General features: G+C 44.7%; 1 pseudogene; it reads right to left on the bottom strand.

Annotated features, from left to right (window-relative positions):
- Positions 1-7,223: 7,223 nt before the first annotated feature.
- Positions 7,224-8,651, bottom strand: LOC149434266 (proteinase-activated receptor 1 pseudogene; annotated as a pseudogene).
- Between the last annotated feature and the right edge of the window lie 866 nt (positions 8,652-9,517).

The following is a 9,517-nucleotide window of genomic DNA, read 5'->3' as shown; positions in this document are numbered from 1 at the left end:
ACTGTAAATGAGTGATGCGGCCGGGTAGGTGGAACCCTGCACTGCGGCATTTTTTAAACGTGGGGGGGGGGATTGGGGGATCTCCTGCTAGCTGTCACAATGGGGAGCGGGGGAAGGGAGTGTGGACCGTTCCATTTGTAACATGTTACTGTACATGCTACACCCTGAATATGGGTGTAACATGTTACGAAAGGTGAACGTATCCTTTAAATCCAATGAGACTTACAGAATTAGTCATTCTTATGCCATCCATTATGAGTGTATTAAAAAAATGATTAAATATATGTCACGGTATAGGGGCCTGGCCAATTATTAATTCCTGATTAATGATCTGGAGTGTCACGAGTTTTCTGCCAGCCCAGTTATTAATCCCCAGGTATTAATTCCTTGTTCCTAATCCCTCCTGGCCATAGGAAGAGCCTCCTCCAATTAGTATTCACTCCTGAGTGCCAAAGGCCCCATAGCTGTAATTAAGGCTCCCACTCCACAAAAGGTCCCAAATTCAATTAGTGTATACATCCCTAATTAGTGCCTTACTTTTGTATTAATGTATTTTCCCCACTGTTACACTGTTTACAGCTGCAAATCCAGTTATCCTGTTTCAGTGTCCAGCCTGTCCAACCAGTATTTTCTGTTTACAGCTACAAATTAAATTACTGTAGTTCCATTCCTGTCCATTCTCTTCATTGTCACCTGCTAATGACCCCCCCCCCCACCTCTCATCCTGCTCAGGGGGTTTAAGAGGCCAGTACTGGTCTCTCTTGTGGTGTCATTCTGCGTACAGTCACTAAGGGATCCCAGCTGCGGCGGGACGATAGTGGCAAGACTCTGCCTAAGCCCCATTGGAGCAGGGGGACCCCAGAATCTACATCAGCCCTGCCTGCAACGCCATCAGCTCTGCCTGAGACTACCACACCAGCTCTGCCTGAGACTACCACACCAGCTTTGCCTGAGGCTACCACATCAGCTTTGCGTAAGTGCATGCTTCCCCGGTGTTATCTGACTGTTTATGAACTGCTGTAGAGCCTTTAACTTTGCCCACCGGGGCTGGATTACAAGTATTTCGGACTCTCTCTCTCTCTCTGCACTACTCCCCATTGAGTGACTGTCATCTGTTTTAATAAAGCTTTAACTGTTTGCCATCTACTCTGTGTGTTCTGTCCTGCCTACGCTCCATCACAATATGTATTTTAACTGAGAATTAGAAAGTTATCCTTGTGTAAATGCATATCCTGAAGAAGTCACGTGATTTAGCGTGACGTAATGCGTAGGTACGCAGGGATGAACTTCCAGTATGCGGTGACGTCGCTTCCGGCGTGGGCGCCATCTTGGTGCACCCTATGCCCATGCAGTACACCCATAGTGTGTGGTGTAAAGGCGAGTGTTTCATTACAGACATGTGAGTGGGCATTTTTATATCTTTATAATATGGCTACATTAAAACATTCTCACACTATGGAGGATCTTTTTGTTTCATTACTGTGGTCCTGTGTGGAGGGTAAAAAGTGTTGCTGATGCCAGTGGCTGGAGGAGACCTATAAGGAGAGGAGTGAGTGCCACCATTGATGACCACAAGTGGGTGATTGACCCACGAAGAGTACTAGCTGTGAGGATCGTGGTGTGATCCTAAAAGCGAGCTGGCCCTGCGGGGTCATTGTAAGGAGGTGAGGGGGCATTTTGGCCATTTGAGGATTTGCACCTGTGACCACGACCACACAAATACCACCTGCATGTGTTTTGAATATTTGGAGCACGATTTGATTTGTTTTTGGACTGTAGTCATTTTAGCATTTATATGTGGGGGACTCTGATTTGTGTTTGGGTTTTACTGTGGAATTTTGTCAAGTGTGGTTCACTGATCACATTTTAGCAATTTATCCCTGGCTAGGGATGCACCCACTATTTTGCACTATTTATTTTTAATTAAGTGATCCCTCAAATGTGGATTGGAGGGGGATCTTAGATTTTTTTCAATTGTTTGATCATGTGTGTATATAATTTATCACTCTATCATGTATATATATTGATCTTTTTATGATCCTTACACTGTTTGGAGGGAATTAGTTTTATAGCGTTGCACTATTATATATTTATTTTGAAATGATGTAGGCAGGTGCAGTCTGCTTTCTCCACTGTAGGGGGCGCTTGACCTGAGCAGTATTACAGCCTGGAGAGGAAGTCAGGAACCCGATTTCTCTATGATTTCCTGGTCCCTGAACGCAGTGTTCCAGTTCTACACTGCATCCAGGTGACCTCTGGTGGCCATCTTGGGTCAGCAGAGTCTTTATAAGTCCCTGCCCTCAGGTTTTGGAGTTCAGTGGCTAGAGTAAGAAGAGACCCCATCTTCCAAGGAAAGTAATAGCGACAGAGGAAGGTTCCAGACCAGTAGGGACAGGCTAGGGACTCCTATTCCTGCACAGAAGCCTTTCCTATGGGGCCGGATTGGCCAGGTCGCATTCCGCCCTCTGAAGACAGATGCGGTCGGTGTATCTCTTTCCGCTGAACCTCTGTATTGAACTGAACCATGAGTGTTACCTCAAGTGGTGTTCTCCCACTGGGGTTGTCTATAGTTGACATTCCCTGAAATACAAGTTCTGAGTTTATCTGCAACCGGACTCTTCGTGTTTACTGTCGCCGCACCACGCTGCACCTACACATAGGCGTGCAACATGTGCGGAACCGTGGTGTTGGTGCCACATGTGCCGCACAGTTTGGTGGCACGGTCAAGGTTGAGTGCAGCATATGGTGTTGGGGACTACTAATAGGAGAGGCGCTTCATAGGAGGACGTCATGCATGCCCGTGATTGTGGAGAGCATTACTGAAATATCTGAAATGACTACTTAACCAGGTGAGTCTCCCAAGTACGCTACAGGGCAGCTTTCCTGTGCAAAATCATGTGTATGTATACATGATTTTGCATTTCAGCCACACAGGGCCGTGTGCACGCTGCCGGAGGAAATCTTCTGCTGTGAACTGTCACAGCACAGCAACTACTCGCCGGGGCTTGTAGAACGTTTTGTGCTGTGAGAGTTCCCAGCAGCAGATTTCCTCTGGCGGTGCACGTGCGCCCCCGTGTTGCGGAAGTGCAAAATGCACCTGCAGATCATTGGTCAGGGAGGAAAGGGAGTCATGGATCATGTCTCTCTGTAGAGCTGAGAACACGATCCATCACTTCCCCTATTAAAAGCACCACCTAGCGTACACCAAGCACTTAGGTAGGCACACACTTAACCCTTTGATTACCCTTGATGTTAACCCCTTCCCAACTAGTGTCATTAGTACAGTGCCATAGCTCTGTTGTGACAAGAGGGAGTCATGAATCGTGTCTCTCTGCAAAGCTGAGAACACTATCCATCACTTCCCCTATTAAAAGCACCACCTAGCGTACACCAAGCACATAGGTAGGCACACACTTAACCCTTTGATTACCCTAGATGTTAACCCCATCCCAACCAGTGTCATTAGTACAGTGCCATAGCTCTGTTGTGACAAGAGGGAGTCATGAATCGTTTCTCTCTGCAGAGCTGAGAACACGATCCATCACTTCCCTTAGTAAAAGCACCACCTAGTGTACACCAAGCACATAGGTAGGCACACACTTAACCCTTTGATTACCCTTGATGTTAACCCCTTCCCAACCAGTGTCATTAGTACAGTGCCATAGCTCTGTTGTGACAAGAGGGAGTCATGAATCGTTTCTCTCTGCAGAGCTGAGAACACTATCCATCACTTCCCCTATTAAAAGCACCACCTAACATAAACCAAGCACATAGGTAGGCACAAACTTAACCCTTTGATTACCCTAGATGCTAACCCCATCCCAACCAGTGTCATTAGTACAGTGCCATAGCTCTGTTGTGACAAGAGGGAGTCATGAATCGTTTCTCTCTGCAGAGCTGAGAACACGATGCATCACTTCCCTTAGTAAAAGCACCACCTAGCGTACACCGTACACCAAGCACATAGGTAGGCACACACTTAACCCTTTGATTACCCTAGATGTTAACCCCTTCCCAACCAGTGTCATTAGTACAGTGTCAGTGCATATTTTTAGCACTGATCACTGTATTAGTGTCACTGGTTCCCACAAAGTGTCAGTGTAAAAATGTTTGCCGCAATACAGCAGTCCCGCTATAAGTCGCTAATCACCGTCATTACTAGTATAATAACAAAAAAATTTAAAAAGTTAAAAAAATTCCATAATATGTACCATAGTTTGTAGACGCTATAACTTTTGTGCAAACTAATCAATATACACTTATTGGGATTTTTTGTACCAAAAATTTGTAGCAGAATACATTTTGATCTAAATTTAAGAAGAAATGTGACTTTTATATTTTTTTTTATTGGATATTTTTTATAGCAGAAAATATATTGTTTTTTTTTTTTTTATTCAAACTTCTCAGTTTTTTTGTTTGTAGCGCAAAAAGTAAAAAACGCACAGGTGATCAAATACCACCGAAAGAAAGCTCTATTTGTGTGAAATAAAGGACATACATTTTGTTTGGGTTTAGCATTGCATGACCGCGCAATTATCAAACGAAATAGCGCAGTGCCGAATAGCAAAAAAATGGCCAGGTCAGGAAGGGGGGGGGGAAACTTCTAGAGGGCAAGTAGTTAATACAGCACTTAGATTGCTCATGTGATGAAAGCTGATTTTATAGAGAAATGATCAATTGAAATTTTACCAAAAACTTTTACCAAAATTCGCCTCACATTGCAATGCGTGGACTAAAAAAATTAGCTTGAAAAAAAAAAGTTGACAAGATGATCACATGGGTTTGTTAATAAACAAAGGCATGTCAATGACATCTGTCACTAGATTTGTTCCAGAGGGCACTTCATATATGTGTAGAAAGAAATAATTGTCTTGTCAAATCCATCTCTGTTCTTCAATATCCAACATCAGGTTCTCAGGCAATGAGGGACTGTTTCTTTGGTACCAGAACAGTTCCGGGAACGGAGCTTCCGTAGCCATTTAAAAACTCACCTCCTTTATTTCCCCTTGTAATTGATGGGTGGGGCACCACTTCATTTTTCTGAATTAATGAAATGTGCCGAAATGTCCCAATTTTTTTGCCGATAATTGGATGTTAAATTTACTTATCCATGAAGTAGCGTGCCATTTTTAGGGTATTCTTTAGGATGCGGTTTTCTCATTTCTGTCTGTTGGGTGAGATATACTGTACTTGAGAGCTGGGGGGAAAGGTACCTCTAGATGCAATGACTAGGCGCCAAGATGTGGGCTGATGCCAAGAGGTCTACCTGCTTTTGGGGCTATGCTAGGCACCTTGGATGGGGTCACTCACCCTGCACATTTACTGTGCCGTGCTCATCAATGCCCCGGGACAAGGTGGAGGCCGCTTTCAGCAATAACTTAACCTTAAAGTAGTTGTAAACCTCAGACATGAAATATGAACAGAGCATTACCCTCTATAGTGTGTACTTGTCTCAGTCCAGAGCATTAAGTGTCATTTCTATCTGCTGCTTCCTTCCTCTGCTATCAGCACGAAACTTTCTGACAAGTGTTCCTGACACCAAGAGAAAAATGGTGACAGAGGAGGGACCTCCAGCAGATTGACAGCCTCAGCTCTGTTCCTATGTGCTGTGTGGAGGGGGGTGTGTCCCTTCCCTCTAATCAGCTCTCAGAGCTTCTCACTGATATAACTTAAGCTCCCCACCCCCTGCTTTCCAGAGCTCCATCCTGTGTAAATTCTGGACTTTGAGTGGATGTAGGGGCCATACAGCTGCAGGTAAACAGATACAACCTATTTAAGAGGATTTGTTATATCTTTGTGTCTCACCTGAGGCCAGTCACTAAACTAGGTATATGCAAGGGTTTATACTCAGCAACAGGGGCGGACTGACAACTCATGGGGCCCTCGGGCAATAGGGGGTCTGGGGCCCCTGTGTCCTTGCCCAAACTCAAAAAAGCCTATGAAAAAAAAGGTACCAGGGGCATCTCATGGGGCCCCCTACTGACCCTGGGCCCTCGGGCAGTGCCCACGTTTCCAAATGGTCAGTCCACCCCTGCTCAGCAACTTAGGTGGACCTCCAACTTAAAAATGGCTGTACACCATGTACACTTGAACAACTCAACTGGACTCCAGTTAACTCCCAAGTCAATACACACCTTCACTGTAACTTTTAATATCTATATAAACAATATCGGGTCTGGGATTAGAAATCCCATTTTAGTCTTTGCAGATGACACCAAGCTGTGCCGGGAATAACGTCCTTACAGGATGTCTCCAACTTACAAGCCGACCTCAATGCTCTGTGTAATTGGGGGACTATGGGGCCAAGAGGTTTAATGTTGATAAATGTAAGGTTCTGCACTTGGGGGCTAAGAATATGCATGCATCATACATACTAGGGGGGGTACAACTGGGGAGGTCAATGGTGGAGAAGGATCTGGGGGGGGGGTCAATGATGGAGAAGGATCTGGGGGAATCAATGGTGGAGAAGGATCTGGGGGAATCAATGGTGGAGAAGGATCTGGTGGAATCTATGGTGGAGAAGGATCTGGGGGAATCAATGATGGAGAAGGATCTGGGGGGGTCAATGGTGGAGAAGGATCTGGGGGGGTCAATGGTGGAGAAGGATCTGGGGTTCTGGTAGATCACAAGCTTAATGTTGGCATGCAATGCCAAGCTGCGGCTTCTAAAGCGAGCAAAATCCTCTCTTGTATTAGGAGAGGTATAGACTCCAGAGAGACAGATATCATTCCCCCGGTACAAATCATTAGTAAGACCTCATCTGGAATATGCAGTTCAGTTTTGGGCACCAATTCACAAAAAGAACATTGGGGAACTGGAGAACGTACAGAGAAGGGCAACCAAACTGATACGAGGCATGCGTGCTCTTTTTTAACACTTCCTTTTCTGTACATAGTGGTTAGGCCAAGGGCCTCTAAGGTGTTGATCTGCTCCCGTTGCTATGGGAGATGGACTGCTCGGGGAGAGGGTCCAAACAGAAACCCCCCTTGCAGCTAGAGGACACCTCTCCTGTCACAGGTACATGCTTCATGACAGGCTGCTGATTCTAGTCACTAGACTCCCGTAACGTTTGGTAACCACTTGCTTGTACTCCATACCATGTTGACTCTTGCAGAGTTGTCTTCATATCCCAATGTGCTTTACTGACTCATGCTGTAAAATATGTGTAGTGCCTTTTTCATACTTTCACGCACCCCTTTGAGTAAGTTCAGACCAGGCATGGAAAAGTTTCAACACTTTATTGAACAACTTCAACATAACAACAAACAGCAAAGAGTCCTAACCCCAACTAAGGCTGTAGCTGCCCCAGCATACCTACACAGGTAAAGTCCATGACAAGGAAAGTCCATGGTGGACTTAACTGGTATCTTCAGGGGAGACTGCAGGTCCCAGCAGTCCCCCTACATGTTGAGGCTTCTGCACGCCAAGATACGGTTTCCGACCTGAAAAAGGCCCCAGATCCGGACCCCTGTCCCTTTTATAAGCCACAGGATCAGTGGGTTGGACCCAAAAAGCCTTCAAAGAAAGACCTGGGAATGGCAGCAAAAACATTAACTCTATCCCTCCTGGCTGGGGCAGCAAAACTGGCTAACTAACAGTAGGCAACCTGCCTAGATACAAATACAGCAAGAAGTCCCAGCTCTACAGAGTAGGAGTAGATGTCTCCCCACCTGTTGTTCTTGAGGAGCTATCTGTCTGTTTATGGTCAGCTTTGGTTTTGCCACAACACACCAAGCTGTATATGTACTTCTGACACTTTGAAGACCCGAAATAATAGATAACAGGGTCAAGACAACAGCTAATGCTACTCATGGTAACAGAGATGACGTAGGCAAAATACATAGTGTCTCCAAATGGCTTATCAAAATTTATATATTTAAGTAGAAGGACAATGTTGCTTGGGCCAAAACAGATGATATATTCAAAAAGCACTGTGACACAAAGGAACACGGATCGGGACTTTTTAAAGGTGCTTTCAATTTTTGGAGAGCTCAGACTTCGGATGATTGCAACGTAACAGAAAGTTGTGATGATAAGAGGCAACAAAAAGAAAATTGAAATAAGAGTAGTGAAATAATGAAAGTAAAAGTTCTCAACAGCTTTACGGCCCAGCATGTCAAAGCAAGTTGTAATATTTAGTTGGTCAATGTGAATAGTTAGTTTGCGTATAAAAAGCGGCACAGGAAAGACAATGGAAACCATCCAGATGAAAAGACAAATTTTCCAGGCTCTGCTGACTTTGCGCCATAACAGAGACCTGATGGGATAGACCACCGCCAGGAACCGGTCCACGCTGATACACGTCATGAGCAGGATGGAGCAGTACATGTTGCAGTAAAAAGCAACAATGACAAAGCGGCACGTTCCTTCTCCGATCACCCAATTGTTTCCTGAGAATCGGTAAATGATTTTAAAAGGCAGCAACATGACAAAGAGGACATCAGCAAACGCCAAGTTTAACATGAACACCACTGCTGATGTCTTCTCTTGAATTTTGAACAGGAATATCATAATTGCTGCTATATTCAAAGGCAGTGATAGTAGGAACACAACTGTATAAACCGAAGGTGTAAATTTAGTCAACCAAGGACTGCGGAGATAAGCCAAGGACTCATCTGAAATGGAGGTCTGGTTGTTGCCCTTATTAGTTCCATAATCTAAAAAATCAACAGACAAAAGAAATTAACTTAGTAGGCTGAATATGGTTACAATGAAATCTCAAACATGACAAAGCATTGGCATAGTTAAGATACTGTACCCAAGGAGGTAAGGGGTGACCCAAGGTTTATAAGGAAAGGACTTCTCCAACATAGAATAAGAGCTACCCTTTGGTTGGTTGGCTGTTTGTTTGTTTGTTTGGTTGGCTGTTTGTGGTGGGCATCTTTCAAAGTTTACAAATGGGCTGACCACTTGAACTGCTTGCAAAATTTGGTAGAACTGCTTTTTCAGCATTTCAAATCAGAAGAAGGCCTTCCATCCCTTCCATGGCCACAGCAAACAAGAGTTGTAGTACCAATAACAATGACCATCACAATATTTAATACTATGACATAATTGTTAATATATGGACAACTACTCCACACTAATACAAGCTTCTGGGTGGCTAGTTGGAGAAAGGTTCTCTACACATTGATGGTCTGTCCCCCCCTGTTACATTGGTGGTCAGTAGAGAAAGGTCCTCTTAACATGGGGGTTTAATGAAGAAGGACTCCTTCATAATGATGGTCAGTGGGAGAAGGGTCCCCTTAGATTGGTGGCTAGTAGAGAAGGCCTCCCCATATATTGGTGGTCAGTGGAACAGGGTCCCTTTGCATTGACAGTAATTGGAAAAGACCCCCATTACATTGCTGGTCTGTGTAGATGTGCCCCTCTACATTGGTGGTTAGTGCAGAAGGACCCCTTACACTGGTGGTTTGGGAGGGAAAGGTTCCCTTACATTGATGGTTAGTGTAGAAAGACCCCTTACATTGGTGAACAGTGGAGAAGGGCCCCTTTATATTGGTGGTCAATGAAGAAA

Source organism: Staurois parvus, unplaced genomic scaffold, assembly GCF_062004578.1.
Source record: "Staurois parvus isolate SC_StPar_1 unplaced genomic scaffold, SC_StPar_1.0 ptg001791l, whole genome shotgun sequence".
Classification (NCBI taxonomy): domain Eukaryota; kingdom Metazoa; phylum Chordata; class Amphibia; order Anura; family Ranidae; genus Staurois; species Staurois parvus.
Note: the sequence above shows the minus strand (reverse complement) of the source record. Positions and strands in the feature narration are given on the sequence as shown.